The 17113-nt window shown below is 35.9% G+C and overlaps 1 protein-coding gene across 1 annotated transcript in view; it reads right to left on the reverse strand.

Moving 5' to 3' along the window:
- Positions 1-4349: 4349 nt before the first annotated feature.
- Positions 4350-17113, reverse strand: part of RBM41 (RNA binding motif protein 41) — a 104339-nt gene continuing 91575 nt past the window's right edge. The window contains exon 8 of the mRNA XM_045050457.1: positions 4350-4626. The gene's annotated coding sequence lies outside the window, so the exon portion shown is untranslated. The remainder of the gene's footprint in view (positions 4627-17113) is intronic.

Genomic DNA, 17113 nt, shown 5'->3' on the forward strand with positions numbered 1-17113 from the left:
CTTTGTAGCAACGTGGATGGAACTGGAGAGTGTGATGGTAAGTGAAATAAGCCATACAGAGAAAGACAGATACCATATGGTTTCACTCTTATGTGGATCCTGAGAAACTTAACAGAAACCCATGGGGGAGGGGAAGGAAAAAAAAAGAGGTTAGAGTGGGTGAGAGCCAAAGCATAAGAGACTCTTAGAAACTGAGAACAAACTGAGGGTTGATGGGGGGTGGGAGGGAGGGAAGGGTAGGTGATGGGCATTAAAGAGGGCATATTTTGGGATGAGCACTGGGTGTTGTATGGAAACCAATTTGACAATAAATTTCATATATTAAAAACAATTAAAATGTTTAAAATGTTAAAAAAATAAAATTCAAAAAAAAATAAAATAAAATAAGTTTTTTTAGTTTGGAATAGTTTTAGATTTATAGAAAAGTTGCAAAAATAATACATAGCTTCAGTTTCTCTCAATGCTATCATCTTACATTACTGTGGCATATTTGTCAAAGCTAAGAAACCAACATTGGTAAAATATTAACTAAGTTGCAGACTTTAATCATGTTTTGCCACTTTCCCCCCATTCATTCAATTTTTCATTTGCAGGGTCCAAGCCAGTACACCACACTGCATTTAGTTGTCATGTCTTCTTAGTCTCCTCTCGTCTGTGACAGTTTCTTTCCTTGTTTTTCATGACCTTGACAGTTTTGAGGAGTACTGGTCAGGTATTTTGTAGAATGTCCCTCAATTTGTATTTATCTGATATTTTACTCATGATTACATTTAGGGTTATGAGTTTTTGGGAAAAATACCAGAGAAGTGATGTGTTCTTTTTGCATCATATCAGGAGTACATAAATCAACATGACTTACCATTGCTGATGATAACCTTGATCACTTGGTTAAGGATGTGTTTCCCAAGGTTCTCCACATTAAAATTTACCATTTTTCCCTTTCCAGTATGTATTAGTTTTATAATAAGATAACTAATGACATATTTTTTAAAGTAGAAAAATTATGTCAAAGATCAAATGGCTCCTTGCAGACTAGTGGGATTACCGACCTGTCCAGAGCCGTTTTCAGGAGAATCAGACACTGAAAATGTTATTTCCCAGAGAATAGAGGAATATGACTTACTGGAAATTTTCTTTTTTATTTACTTTACTGACAAAATTAAATTTTACTCATATCCTTTCTATGCTTCCCCCAGGAATATAAGACTTGCTTTGTTGAAGCAGTTATAGCAGTAATGGGAAAAGAAAATTTCCACTTTGTTTTATAGCAATCTAAAAAGAGGTGATTTGACTTGATTCTTGGAAGTAGCTTGAAATATTCTATGAGGATGCTATACCACAGCTGTGCTGAACGAAAGTTTACACTTAGGGTATGGCATCATAGAATGATTTTCTGTTACCTTCACGACTGAAAGGACATGAAAAGGCCTCATTCTAGTTGAAGATTACATTTAAATAATTAATGCTTTTGTGGAGAAATTGCCCTGCTTCCCTGAAGAAATATAGAAAAGGGTCATTGTTCCTTGTGTACTACAATCATTTAATTTCAATCATGAAGAGAAATGGTCTTTTTTCCCAAAGAATACTGTATAGTATTTAGAAGCATAAACTTGTTCTGGATCCATTATTTACTACTTGTGTAAGTCCCATAATGTTACTGTGACTTGATTTCCTCATCTGTAACAATTGGAATTAAAAAATAGTATCTACCTCATAGTATAAGGACTATAGCTTTCCTTTTGAATTGACCTTTTTGTCATTATGAAATGTGCTTTACCTCCAGTAATACTTCTTGCCTTAAAGACTACTTAATCTGAGGACACCTGGGTGAGTCAGTTGCTTGAGCCTCCAACTCTTGATTTTGGCTCAGGTCATTATCCCAGGGTTGTGGGATTGTGCCCCACATTGAGCTCTGTGCTGAGTGTGGACCTTGCTTAAGATTCTTTCTCTCGTTCCCTCTGCTCCTCTCCCCCTCTCCCTCACCTCTGTGTGATCTCTCTCTCTCTCTCTCTCTGAAATAAAAAACAGACTACTTAATCTGATGTTAGTATAACCATGACAGCTTTGTTGTTGTTGTTAGTGTTTCCATGATATATTTTCCATTCTTTTACTCTTTTTTTTATGATTCTTTGGCTCTATTTTTATTTTTTTTAAGATTTTATTTTTTCAATTTTATTTTTTAAAATTTATATTCAAATTAGCATATAGTGCAACAATGATTTCACGAGTAGATTCCTTAGTACCCCTTACCTATTTAGCCCATCCCCACTCCCACAACCCCTCCAGTAACCCTCAGTTTGTTCTCCATATTTATGAGTCTCTTCTGTTTTGTCCCCCTCCCTGTTTTTATATTATTTTTGTTTCCCTTCCCTTATGTTTATCTGTTTTGTATCTTAAAGTCCTCATATGCGTGAAGTCATATGATTTTTGTCTTTCTCTGACTGACTAATTTCACTTAGCATAATACCCTCCAGTTCCATCCACGTAGTTGCAAATGGCAAGACTTCATTCTTTTTGATTGCCGAGTAATACTCCAGTGTGTGTGTGTGTGTGTATACACACTTCTTTATCCATTCATCCATCAATGGACATTTGGGCTCTTTCCATACTTTGGCTATTGTTGATAGTGCTGTTATAAACATGGGGCTGCATGTGTCCCTTTGAAACAGCACACCTGTATCCCTTGGATAAATGCCTAGTAGTGCAATTGCTGGGTCATAGGGTAGTTCTATTTTTAGTTTTTTAAGAAACCTCCATACTTTTTTCTAGAGTGGCTGCACCAGCTTGCATTCCCACCAACAATGCAAAAGAGATCCTCTGTCTCTGCATCCTCGCCAACATCTGTTGTTGCCTGAGTTGTTAATGTTAGCCATTCTGACAGGTGTAAGGTGGTATCTCATTGCAGTTTTGATTTGTATTTTCCTGATGATCAGTGATGTTGAGCATTTTTTCATGTGTCAGTTGGCCATCTGGTTGTCTTCTTTGGAGAAGTGTCTATTCATGTCTTTTGCACATTTCTTCACTGGATTATTTGTTTTTTGGGTGTTGAGTTTGATAAGTTCTTTTTTTTAAATATGAAATTTATTGTCAAATTGGTTTCCATACAACACCCAGTGCTCATCCCAAAAGGTGCCCTCCTCAATACCCATCACGCACCCTCCCCTCTCTCTCACCCCCCATCAACCCTCAGTTTGTTCTCAGTTTTTAACAGTCTCTTATGTTTTGGCTCCCTCCCTCTCTAACCATTTTTTTCCTTCCCCTTCCCCATGGTCTTCTGTTAAGTTTCTCAGGATCGACATAGGAGTGAAAACATATGGTATCTGTCTTTCTCTGTATGACTTATTTCACTTAGCATAACACTCTCCAGTTCCATCCACATTGCTCCAAAAGGCCATATTTCATTCTTTCTCACTGAGTAATTTTGAAGAAGACCAAAGCGGGAGGCATCACAATCCCAGACTTTAGCCTCTACTACAAAGTTGTAATCATCAAGACAGTATGGTATTGGCACAAAAACAGACACATAGACCAATGAAATAGAATAGAAACTGCAGAATTAGACCCACAAAAGTATGGCCAACTAATCTTTGACAAAGCAGGAAAGAATATCCAATGGAAAAAAAACCAGTCTCTTTAACAAATGGTGCTGGGAGAGCTGGACAGCAACATGCAGAAGATTAAGTTCTTTACAGATTTTGGATACTAACCCTTTATCTGATATGTCATTTGCAAATATCTTCTCCCATTCTATGGGTTGCCTTTTAGTTTTGCTGATTGTTTCCTTTGCTGTGCAGAAGCTTTTTATTTTGATGAGGTCCCAGTAGTTCATTTACCATCCTTTTACTCTTGATCTATCTGTATCTTTAGATGTAAAATGTCTCTTGTAAATACCATTTAGTTCATTTATATTAATGTAATTAATGAAATATTTAAGCTGACCACCTTGCTATTGTTTTCTGTTTGTCTTATTTGTCCATTACTTCTTTGTTCCTCTTATTCTTCCTTACTTTGGATTAATCAAGCTTCTCATTATTATTATTTCATTTGAGTCCTCTATTAGCATTTTGTTTATATAATTTTCTATTATTTTTTGTCATTATTCTAGAGCAGTATTTCTCAACTAGGAGTGATTTTGCTACCCAGGGGACATTTGGCAATGTCTGGAGATATTTTTGGTTGTCACACAGGCGGGGAGAATGCTAGTGGCATCTAGAGAGTGAGTGAGTCCAGGGATACTGTTAAACATCTTGCAATACACAAGAGAATCCCCCACAACAAAGAGTTATCAAATGTAAAAAGTCAGCAGTGAAAAGGTTGAGAAAGAGCACTTCAGATAGCTAGAGATTACATCATGTATATTTAATTTATTACAGTCTACCTTATATTAGTACTTTACCACTTCATGATAAATGTAAAATTTATGTATCAGTAAAGGTCCATTTATCTGCTCCCATACTTTTAGCTATTATCATGTTTCACTTCTACTTACAACATAACTTTGCAAGGCACTGATATTATCATTAAATAATAAACGATATTTTATATTTACCCACATATATATCCCTTCTGGTGTTCTTCATTCATTCCTGCAGTTCTGTTCTTCAAGGTAGTATCATTTTCTTCAGCCTGAAGGAATTAGTATTTCATACAGTTCATTTCTTTAAAAAAATTTTTTTTTTCAACGTTTATTTATTTTTGGGACAGAGAAAGACAGAGCATGAACGGGGGAGGGGCAGAGAGAGAGGGAGACACAGAATCAGAAACAGGCTCCAGGCTCCGAGCCATCAGCCCTGAGCCTGACGCGGGGCTCGAACTCCCGGACCGCGAGATCGTGACCTGGCTGAAGTCGGACGCTTAACCGACTGCGCCACCCAGGCGCCCCCATACAGTTCATTTCTGATGCAATGAATTCTTACAACTTTTATTTGTCCAAAAACATCTTTATTTTACCTTCGTTTTTGAAGTATATTTCCCTGAGCAGAGTGGCACTTTTCTCTTACAGTATTTTAAATATGTGACTATATTATATCTTTGCATAAAATATGTGACTATACTATATCTTGGCATCCATGGATTGTGTTGTGTTGAAGGGTACGTTGTTATTTTCACTTCTTTGAAGGCAATTTGTCTTCTTCATTCTATATCTGCTTTTAGGTTTTGCCCTATATCCTTTGTTCAGAAGTTGGATTATGACATGCCTAGGTATGATTTTGTTGTTTATCCTGCTTGGGCTTTACTGGGATTCTTGGATCTATGGTTGTCTTTAACATTTTTGGGAAATCATCAGTCTCACGTAATATTTTTTTCTGGCTTATTCTTTTGCCCTTCTCATTCTGGGATTCTAATTACACATATATGAGACTGACCAACAATTTCCCACGTATTTCTTATGCTTTTTTCTCTTCATTCAATAATTTGCTCTATGTTTCAGTTGGATAGTTTCTATTGAACTGTCTTCGAATTCACTATTCCTCTCTTCTGCTGTGTTCAGCCTGCTAGTAAACCCATTCAAGGAATTACTTTCTAAATTGAGGTGAAATACACACACATAAAATTAATAATTTTGAAGTATCCAGTTCAGTAGCATTTAGTGCACTTACAGTGTTGAGCAACCACCACTTCTAGTTTCAAAACATTTTCATCACCCCAAAATTAAACCCCATGCCCATTAATCAGTTACCCTCTATTCTTCCCTCCTCCTAGACTCTGGAAATCACCAGCTTGCTTTCTGTCTTTATGGATGTATCTATTCTGGTATTTCATATAATTTACTCAAACAATATGTGATATTTTGTGTTAGGCTTCTTTCACTTAGCATAATGTCTTGAGGTACAGCCACATGGATCACCAGTGGGTCTACTTCTACTGACTGTTTTCCTATTGATTAAGAGTCACATTTTCCTGTTTCTTCATGTCTCATAATTTTGTATGCTGAACATAGTGCATAAAGTGACCATAAATTCTAATGTCAATGTTTTTTTTTCTCCAAGAGAGGGTATGGTTATTGTCAGGAAAATGAGTAAGGAGCTAATCATCTCAAACCAAATAAGAATTGAGCTAAGTAACACTGGGTTGTGGCTTTAGTTCCACTCAGTTTTAACTAAAAGTCTCAAGGGCCAAATTTAAAAGCAGATCCTTCCCCTTTAATAGAGAACTTTTTGGTTACCTAAACTCTTGTGTCCTATAAATCATGAGACTGCAATGGATCTATCTCTGAATTCCCAGTCTAGTCTCTTAGCCTCCAACGTCATTCCAGCACTGAGCAAAAGTATATAGCAAGATGAGATCTGACTATGGGTTTGAGGCTCCTCCAAATTCTGACCTGTCATGCCAACCCATTAGGCTGTAAAAGTTCTGCTGCTATTTTCCCCCTCAGCAGAGTGTCTCTGTCTACAACAAAAACAATCCTTACTTCATATCCAGACTTTCCTGATATCCATAGAAGGAAATAGGTTGCTAAATTCCACACATATACAAAGGACTCTTCTCTTGTTAGGATATACAGATATGGATAGATATATAGATATCTCCTTTTTTCCTAGTTGTTACAGTGAAAAGGAGGTCTGTTCCTGTATTCTATACTCTGCAGGGTTAAGCTCCATTACATCAGGTGAAAAAGAGTTTATAGGATTATATTAGTTAATTTTATTAATTTATTCAGCTAATATGTTTTGCTCCCCTTCTATGTGCTATGTATTATTCTAGACTCTAGATGTATTTTAATGTACTTAGCTTTAGCAGTTGTGTAAGTGTTTATACCATTTAGGGGATAAACCGTTGGTAATGGAACCAGTTTTTAGATATGAAGTGTATCAAGAGCTCTATTTTGTATAAGCTTAGTTTGAGACTCCTATTAATCATCCAAGTGGAGATATCATGTAAACAGATGTATATACAAGTATAAAATTTGGGGCACCTGGGTAGCTCAGTTGGTTAAGCAACCGACTTTGGCTCAGGTCATGATCTCGCAGTTTGTGAGTTCGAGCCCTGGGTTGTGCTCTGTGCTGACAACTCAGAGCCTGGAGCCTACTTCAGATTCTGTGTCTCCCCCTCTCTCTACCCCTCCCTTGCTCCCACTCTGTGTCTCTCTGTCTCTCCATAATAAATAAATGTTTAAAAAAATTTTAAATTCAAGAGAGAGAGCCAACCTAGAGTTATACATTTGGGGGCCATCAGCATATAGGTGGGATTCAAAGCCATGGGTCCGAATGAGATCATCTAAGAATGAGTGCCTATTAAGAAGAGTTTTGTAGTACTTATACCTGGGGAAATCCAATATTTAGAGATGTTAGAAGAGGAATAAAAGTCAGTCAGCAAAGGAAACAGTGAAGGTGTAGCCAGTGAGGAAGGAAGGAAAGTAAGAGTATCACAGAAGGCAAGTGAAAATAACGTTTTAAGTGGAGGGAGTGATCAATTGTGTTGAATGATTTTGAGAAGTAAAGAACATGGGGGCCAAAATATAACTATAGCATTTGGCAACTGATGATCTTAAGATCTATTTCACTAGAGTGGTAGGGCCAAAGGCCTTGTTAAAATAGATTAAGGAGAACATTTGGAAATAAAAGTATAAACAACTTTGTGTGACTTTTATTGTTAAGGGGAGCATAGAAATGGGATCATAGCTGGGAGGGCATCAAGAGGTCTTTATTTTTAATGGGTGGTTTATTTTTAAAGATGAAATTATATAATTTATTTATATAAGATATTTAGCATGGTAATGGCAAGTAAATTGTTATATTTGTGATGATGATAATGATGGTAATGATGATGTCAGCATGAGAATCCCTTGAATTTTTTTCTATACTAGTCTAGATAATTTTAGGACTTTTAGCATTCATGTTATGATCCTTTAAGTTTGGAACAAAAAGCAAGTCAAATCCTCAAAATAAGAAACTCAGAATCTTGAGAGCATACTTGTGGTGACAGACCACCTTACTCACCATAGTTGCCCAGGTATTATAGGAGACATAGTTTTTGGTGTGTGAGTTTCTCACTAGAATCACTGTGATGAAGAGAAAAACTCTGAGAATTAGCTAATGTGTCAAGTATATCTTTTTATTCAATAATTATTTATTAAACAACTATGCACCAGACACTATTCTAGATTCTTGGAGTACTGCAATTTAAAAAGAAAACACATAAAATTTCTACTCTTTTGAAAGTTATATTGTAATGGGGGCAAATAGGTAAACAAGTATGCAAATAATTGGTAAGATAATTTCATATAATGTGTGATATGATGAATATACACAGGGTAAAGAGATAGGAAGTGACTAGGAGTAAAGTGGGTGAAATTCTATTTAAATAAGGTAACCAAAGAAACCTACTCTCAGGATGTGACATTTGGTCTGGTAAAGGAAGCAGTCATGTGTAAATACAGGGAGGGAGCAATTTTCTAGGCAAAGGAACAAAGATCCCAAGGTAAGGAGAAGCCTCAATTGTTTGTAGAACAGAAAGAAGGCTGGTGTGTCTGATGTATAATGAGTAAGAGCAGAATGGTATGAAAAGAGTTTAGAGATGTGTTCAATAACCAGATATGGTATAGGGCTTTGTAGATAATGGTAAGGGAGTTTGCTTTTTCAAAAATTATGGAAAATACACATAACATAAAATTTGCCATTTTAAGAATTTTAAAGTGCACAATACAGTAGCATTTAGTACATTCACAATGTTATGCAATAATTACCTCTATGTAGTTCCAAAATATTTTAAATATGCCAAAAAGAAACTCTGTAACCATTAAGCAGGAACTCTGTATTCCATCTCCCTCCCAATTTCTGGAAACCACTAATCTTTTCATCACTATAGATTTGTCTATTCTGAATATTTCATATAAATGGAATCATACAATTTGTGGCTTTTTGTGTCTAGTTCATTTCACTTAGCATACTGTTTTCAAGGTTCATTTTATAGCATGTATCAGGATCTGGTTCCTTTTCATGGCTGGATAATATTCTATTGTATGGATATAGCATGTTTGTTTCTTTATTCACCAGTTGATGGATATGTGGGTTGTTCTCATCACTTGTTTATTATAATAGACTAATAGAAACAGTATAGTACAAATTTTGTTTGAACAAATCTGTTCATTTGGTGGAGCACATGGTAATTCTATGTTTGAACAATGGCCAAACTGTTTTTTTTTATGGTAGCTGCACTATTTTATATTTCTTCTAGCCATGTATGAGGATTTCAATTCTCACACATTCTTGTTTTCTTTTAATTATTTCCCTTGGCTTATTTATTAATTACACTTACTTTCCTTTAATAATAACTATTATTACTTTTATATCCATCCTAATGGGTGTGATTTAGCATCTCATTGTATTTTTTTAATTATTTAAGTGTAATTGACATACATTATATTAGTTTTAGGTGTACAACATACTTATTTGACAATTCTATACATTACTCAGTGCTCACCACAATAAGTGTAATCATGGGGCACCTCGGTGGCTTAGTCATTTAAGTGTCTGACTCTTGAGTTCAGCTCAGGGTCGTGGGATTGAGCAACTCATCAGGCTGAGCATGATGAGCATGGAGCCTGCTTAAGATTCTCTCTCCCTCTCTAGAATTCTGCCCCTCTCCCCCACTCACATTCTCTTTCAAAATAAATAAACATTTTAAAAAAGTGTAGTCATTATCTGTCATCATACAACGTTATTACAATATTATTGACTATATTCCCTATGCTGTACTTTTCATCTCTGTGACTTATTTGTAACCGGATGTTTGAACCTCTTAATCACTCTTATCCATCTCATCCATCCTCCAACACACTTCTCCTCTGACAACCACCAGTTTGTTCTCTGTATTTAAGAGTCTGTTTGGTTTTTTTGTTTGTCCATTCGTCTTGTTTTTTAGATTACACATATAAGTAAAATCATATGGTATTTGTCTTTGTCTGACTTATTTCACTTAGCACAATACCTTCTAGGTCCATTCATGTTGCAACACTCATGCACTGTTGCTGAGGGTGTGAATTGGTGCAACTGTTATGGAAAACAGTATGAAGTTTCCTCCACAAATTAAAAATAAAAATATCATATGATCCAGTAATTCCACTACTGGGCATTTACCCCCCCCCCCCAAAAACACTAATTTTTTTAAATGTTTATTTATTTTTGAGAGAGATAGAGATAGAATGCGAGTGGGTTGGGGCAGAGAGAGAGGGAGGCACAGAATCCGAAGCAGGCTCCAGGCTCCAAGCTGTCAGCACAGAGCCTGACGTGGGGCTCGAACTCACGGACTGTGAGGTCATGACCTGAGCCGAAGTCAGCCGCTCAACCGACTGAGCCACGCAGTCACCCCCAAAACTACTAATTTAAAAAGATATATGCACCCCTGTGTTTATTGCAGCACTATTTATAATAGTCACGATATGGAAGTAATCCCAGTTTCCATCGATAAGTATATGTGTGTGTGTGTATTCATATATATCAAGATATATGTGTATCTTATCTTACATCATATACATGCATATATAAGTATGTATATGTATATGATGTAAGAGTTCAAATTTATTACTTTGCATGTAGATATTGAGTTGTCTCAGCACAATTTGTTGAAAATCATACCATACTGAATGGTCTTGGCACCCTTGTAAAAAAACTAGTTGACTATAGATGTATGCATTAATTTCTGGGGTCTCAATTCTAATCTATTTATCTATATGCCTATCCTTATGCCAGTGCAACACAGCTTTGATTATTGTAGCTGTTGGAAATTTTGAAATTGGAAAATAGGAGTCCTCCAAATTTATTACTCTTTTACAAGATTGTTTTGGTTATTCTGGGTGCCTTACAGTTCCATATAAATTTGAGCATCAGCTTTTACATTACTTCAGAAATGGCTGTTTGCATTTTGACATGGATTGCATTAAATCTGTAGATTGCTTTGGGGAGCATTGCTACCTTAATGATATTATGTCTTCCACTCCATAAACACAGAATCTCTTTCTATTTATTTAGGTCTTTTATTTATTTCAGCAATGTTTTATATTTTCAATTGTACAAGTCTTACACCTTTTTGGGTAAATGTATTTCTAAGTATTTTATTCTTTTTTGTGCTATAATAAATGGAATTGTTTTTTTTTAATTTCCTTGTTGGATTGTTTATTCCTAATATATAGAAATACAATGGATTTTTCTATGCATTGATTTCGTATTCAGCATATTTGCTAAATTCATTTGATAGTTCTAACAGTTATTTTGTGTGTGGATTCTTTAGGGTTTTCTATATATAATTATCATACCCCATCTATGAATAGTGATAGTTTTACTTCTGTTTCACTTGAGAAGCCTTTTTGTTTCTTGTCCAATTGATTTAGCTAGAACCTCCAGTGCATTGTTAAATAGAAGTGGCAGAAACAGGCATCGTTGTCTTGTTCCTGATCTTAGAAAAAAAGCTTTCAGTCTTTCATCATTGAGCATGATGGCAGCTATGGGTTTTTTATAATGCCTTCTATTATGTTGAGGAAGTTCCCTTCCATTCCTATTTGTTGAATGTTTTCATCATGAAAGTGTATTGGACTTTGTCAAATGACTTTGTTATGTCAATTGAAACAATCATTCAGTCATTCCTTTATTCTATTATACTGGTGTATTACATTGATTTTCATATGTTGAATAAGCTTTTGCATTCCTGGGATTAATACCAGTTGGTTGTAGTGTATAATCCACTTAGTATGCTACTGGATTTAGTTTGCTAGCATTTTGTTGAAGACTTTAGCATCTACATTAATAAGAGTTATTGGTCTATAGTTTTCATTTCTTGTGATGTATTTTTCTGGTTTTGGTGGCAGGATAATACTGGCTTAAAAGAATTAGTTAGGAAGTCTTATCCTCTTCCACTTTTTGGGTGTTTGAGAAGGATTGATTGGTGTTAATTTTCCTTAAATGTTTGGTAGCATACATCAGTGAAACCTTCTGTTCCTGGGCTCTCTTTGTTGGGAGGTTTTTATGTACTGATTCAGTCTTTTGGTATTAGTTCAAAGTTTCTATTTCTTTTAAAATCAATTCTGATAGTTTGTGTGTTCATAGGAATTTGTTCATCTAGGTTTTCTGATTTGTGGTTTACAATTATTCATTGTATTCTCTTTTAATCCTTTCCATTTCTGTAAGGTCAGTGGTAATGACCTTTTAATCAGTGGTAATGACCATTTTAATTTCTGAATTTATGGGGCACCTGAGTGGCTCATACAGTTTAGCATCTGACTCTTGATTTCTGTTCAGGTCATGATCTCATGGTTCATGGGTTCAAGCCCTGTGTTGGGCTCTGCACTCACAGTATGGAGCCTACTTAAGATTTTCTCTCTCTCCCTCTCTCTGCCCCTCCCCAGCTTGCTCTCTCTCAAAATAAATAAATAAACTTAAATTTTTTTTCTGATTTTTGCAATTTGAACCTTTTTTTTCCTTAGTCTAGGTAATGGCATGTCAGTGTTGTTTATCTTTTCAAAGAACCATCTTTTAGTTTTGTTGATTCTATTGTTTTTCTGTTTCCTATTTTACCTTAACTCTAATATTTATATTTCCTTCCTTATGCTACACATGGGTTTAGTTTTCTATTTCCAGTTCCTTAATTTCTAGTTCCTATTTCTAAGTTCTTCTAGTGTAAAGTTGGATTATTGATTTTAGATCACTTTTTTAAATGTAAGTGTCCATAGCTGATAAATATTTCTCTGAGCACTGCTTTTGATACATATTTAAAAATTTGGTATGTTGTGTGTTTGTTTTCATTTGTCTGCATGTATTTCTAAGATTTTTTTGACCCATTGGTTGTTTAAGAGTCTGTTTCATTTTCACATATTTGTGGATTTTCTAGTTTTACATCTGTGATTGATTTCTAGTTTCATTCCCTTGTAGTTGGAAAACATACTTGATATTATTTTAATAACTCTAAATTTATTGAGACTAGTTTGTGGCCCAATATATGGTTTATCTTTGAAAATTTTCATGTGCAGTTGAGAAGAATGTGTATTCTGCTGTTGTTGGATGGTGTGTTCTATAAATATCTGTTAGGTTTGTTCAAGTCTTCTATTTTTTTTAACGATCTTGGTCTAGTTGCTATATACATATTGAAGGTGGGATATTAAAATATCCAACTATTATTGTAGAACTGTCTATATTTCCCTTTAATTCTGTCAATGTTTGCTTCATATATTTTGGAGCTCTGTTGTTAGATGTATATATGGTTATAATTTTTATATATTGATTAATTTATCTTTTAATCGATATATAATGTCCTTCTTCATATCTTTTAACAATGTTTTGACTTAAAGTCTATTTTGTCTGATATTAGTATAGCCATTCTAGTTCTCTTTTGTATATTATTAGCATGTAATTTCTTTTTCCATCTTTTACACTTAACGTATTAGATAGAGTCCTGGAGTCTAAAATGAGTCTCTTTTAGAATATAGTTGAATCATGTTTTATTATCCATTCTTCAAATCTCTGCCTTTTAATTGGAGAATGAAATCTATTTACATTTAATTTCTGATAAGTAAGGGCTTATTGTTGCCATTTTGGTATTTGTTTTCTATATGTCATACCTTGTTTGTTTCTCAACCCTCCATTACTACTTTCTTTTGTGATTAACTGATTTTTTTATAGTGTACCATTTGATTCCTTTCTCAATAATTTTTTCTGTATATTTTTTAGTTATATCCTTAGTGGTTACTTTGGTAATATAATTAACACCTTAACTTTATAACAACCTAGTTTGAATTAATACCAACTTTGCTTCAATAGTATCCAAAACTCTGCTTCTATACATCTTCATCCCTCCACAAAGCAAATTTATAAGTACTGTTTAAGCATTTGTATTTTTAATAATATAGGAGAAAGGAGGAGCTACAAAACAAAAATACAACAGTACTAGATTTACATTTACCTATGTAATTATTTTTACCAGTGTGATTTATTTCTTCATATAACTTTGTGTTGCTGTCTAGTGTCTTTTCATTTCAGTCTGCAAGACTTCCTTTACACATTTTATAGAACAAGTCTATTAGCAAAAAATTCCCTCAGTGTTTGTTTATCTGGAAATGTCTTCATTTCACCACCATTTTTGAAGGATTGTTTTGGTAGGTCTAGAATTCTTGACTGACAGTTTCCCTTTCAGCACTTTGAATAAGTCAACCCATAACTTTTGATCTACATGGTTTCTGATAAGTAATCAGCCATTGGTCTTATTGAAAAAAAATGTACTTGATGAGTTGCTTCCCATGATGTTTATAAGATTCTCTGTTTTTGAAAAGTTCGATTATAATATGTCTCATTGTGGATCTCTTTGAGTTCATTCTACCTGATGTATGTTGAGATTTCTGGATGTGTAGATTCATATTGTTTACCAAATGTGAGAAGTTTTCAGAAGGATTTGATCTTCAAATATTCTTTCTGCCCCTTTCTCTCTTTACCTTGTAGGACCTCCATAACGCATATGTTATCCACTTTGTGGTATCCCACAGGTCATTTAGGCTGTGTGCATTTTTCTCCATTGTGTCTTTCTGCCCTCAGACTGTATAATTTCAAACATTTCGTTGTGAATTTCACTGACTCTTCTGCCTATTCATACATGCTGTTTAAACCTTCTAGTGATTGGACTTTCAGTTCCTGAATTTCTATTTAATTCCCGTTTATAATTTATATTTATTGATATTCTCTATTTGACGATATTCTATTCTACCATACTTGTTTTCTTTGGTTCTTTTGGCTTGGTTTCCCTTAGCTCTTTGAGTATATATAAGACACTTATTTTAAAGTCTTCGTCATAATTTTAATGCCTGGGTTTTCTCAGGGGCAGTTTGTATTATTTTTTTCCACACTTTCTTCTTTCTTTGAATATCTTATAATAAAAACTGGATATTTTTAAAGTATAACATGACAACCTTGTAGAGGAGATTCCCCACCACCACCAGTTTGTTGATGATATTTGTTGTGTCTTCTTTATTTAGTGATTTTTTAAACTATTTTTATAATGAGTGTGTTATTTGTAATGTGTGATCACTGGAGTTTCTCTTCTGTTACCTTGGTGATTTCATTAAATGTCCAGAGCCCAAAAAAAGCAAATAACAGAGTGTTTGTGAGGGTCAGAGTTAAGATGATGGAGAAGTAAGAGGATCCTGTGAGGGTCAGAGTTAAGATGATGGAGCAGTAAGCGGACCCTATGCTTGCCTTGCCCCTTGAACACAGCTAGATAAATATCAAATCATTCTAAACACACAATAAATTGATCTGAATGCTGAGAGAACAAATTGCGGAATGAGAGAGAGAGAGAGAAAAAAGCCACATTGTGGAAGATAGGAGGTATGGAGATGTGATTCTGGAGGCAAAGAATCACGGGTGCTGTGGAGGGGAGGGAGCCTTGATCTCAGAAAAAGGAGAGGGAAACAGAAAGAAAGCAGCATGCAGCAGATTGCACAAGAGATATACTTCCCCAAAACCATTGACTGAGAAAACTAGCGTGACTGATTATCACAAGTTTTCTAAGCAGCAGATCTCGAAGTCTGAAGTTTTAGAAGTCTGTGCCATCACTGGGTGAAGCCTGGTGGGCATAGAAGTGCTCCTGTGGTAAGGGAGGCAGAGGCCCAGGAGTGGATAGTGTGGTCTGAGGATTCCCTGGGTCACACTTGGAGAGACAGTTCCCCTTTTTGGAATGCATTTGGGAGAGATCACATGGCCTCTCAGGGGACAAAAGAGCTGGCAGGAGCAAGCATGGTGGCCCATTCATAAGTACAAAAACAAAGACACCTACTGAAAACAGCAAACCAGCTTTTGGTGCCAGCTTTTTTCTGTACTTGGCCATAAACTCCAAGCCACTACAAAATCATGTGACTGCTTTTTTGGAATAAAATGGCACCAGCTGCAGAATGGTAAGACCCTCCACCAAAAGATCAGTGTAGGTCCACCCTGTGCTGGATCCCTAAAATTTAGAGTTTTGAAACCCAGCCATGTGCCTGAAATAAAATACAGGAGTAGTTTGCTGCCTAGTAGGCAAATAACTTGGACACAGACATGGTGAAGGTGGGGATCTGATGGAAGCCAGGGACACAAGGGGGGAGATTGTTCACTTTTCTCTGAGGGTTTCCTGAACAGCAGTGAGTACAAACGTCCAGCTCCAGGAATGAGTGAGCAGGGCAATGCCATTTCCCCCCATCCTTCCCCACCCGGAGCACTGATTAAATTCAGTGAGCAACACAGCATTCCCAGTGGGGGCTGGAGCCACTTACACCAAGTCCCGCCCCCCTGTGCCCTGCAGGTACATGTTTACTAGGGCAAGTTGTCCTGAGAACCAGCACATTAGGCCCCTCCCCCAGAAGACCAGCACAAACCACTTGCATGTACCATGTCTACTGATCATAGAGAGATGCAAAGCTTCAGGTCTAGTGGAAATAGGATCAGGCTTATTGTAACAAGCAGACAAAAGCACACCTAGTGAAAATCGAACACACTGGACAAGGTCCAAACACTCCTTACTACAGGCAAGGAGAAACTCTACAGAGGAATGACCTGAGGGAAAGAGCAGCCAAAACATAATAGCAGAGTGCACATTCTGAAACACTTTTGAACCTCCAAGGCCTGGACAGTATAGGACCTCTTCTTAAAGTAGCCATAACTCTCAGGAGAAGGAAGCATAACAGGCTTTCTTAACAAAGAGAAAAACAGTGACCTAGACAAAATGCAAAGACGGAGGAATTCATCCCAAAAGAAAGAATAAGAAGAGGTCACAGCCAGAAATCTAATTAAAACAGATATAAGTAGGGGAGCCCTGGTGACTCAGTTGGTTAAGTGTCCGACTCTTGCTCTCAACTCAGATCATGATCTCACAGTTCATGAGAATTCCCTCTCTCCTTCTCTCTATCTGCCCCTCCATTTCTTGCCCTCTGTAGTGTTCTCTTACAAAATAAATTTTTAAAAAACAGATATAAGTAATATGCCTAAACCAGAATTAAAAACAACAATCATAAGGATACCAGCTGGGTTTGAGAAAAGCAGTGAAGACACCAGAGAATCCCTGACTGCAGAGATAAAAGAACTAAAATCTATTCAGGCCAAAATATAAAATGCTGTAGCCAAGGTGCAAAACTGAATAGATTCAATGACAACAAGGATGG

The sequence above is a fragment of the Felis catus genome, chromosome X (assembly GCF_018350175.1).
Source record: "Felis catus isolate Fca126 chromosome X, F.catus_Fca126_mat1.0, whole genome shotgun sequence".
Lineage (NCBI taxonomy): Eukaryota > Metazoa > Chordata > Mammalia > Carnivora > Felidae > Felis > Felis catus.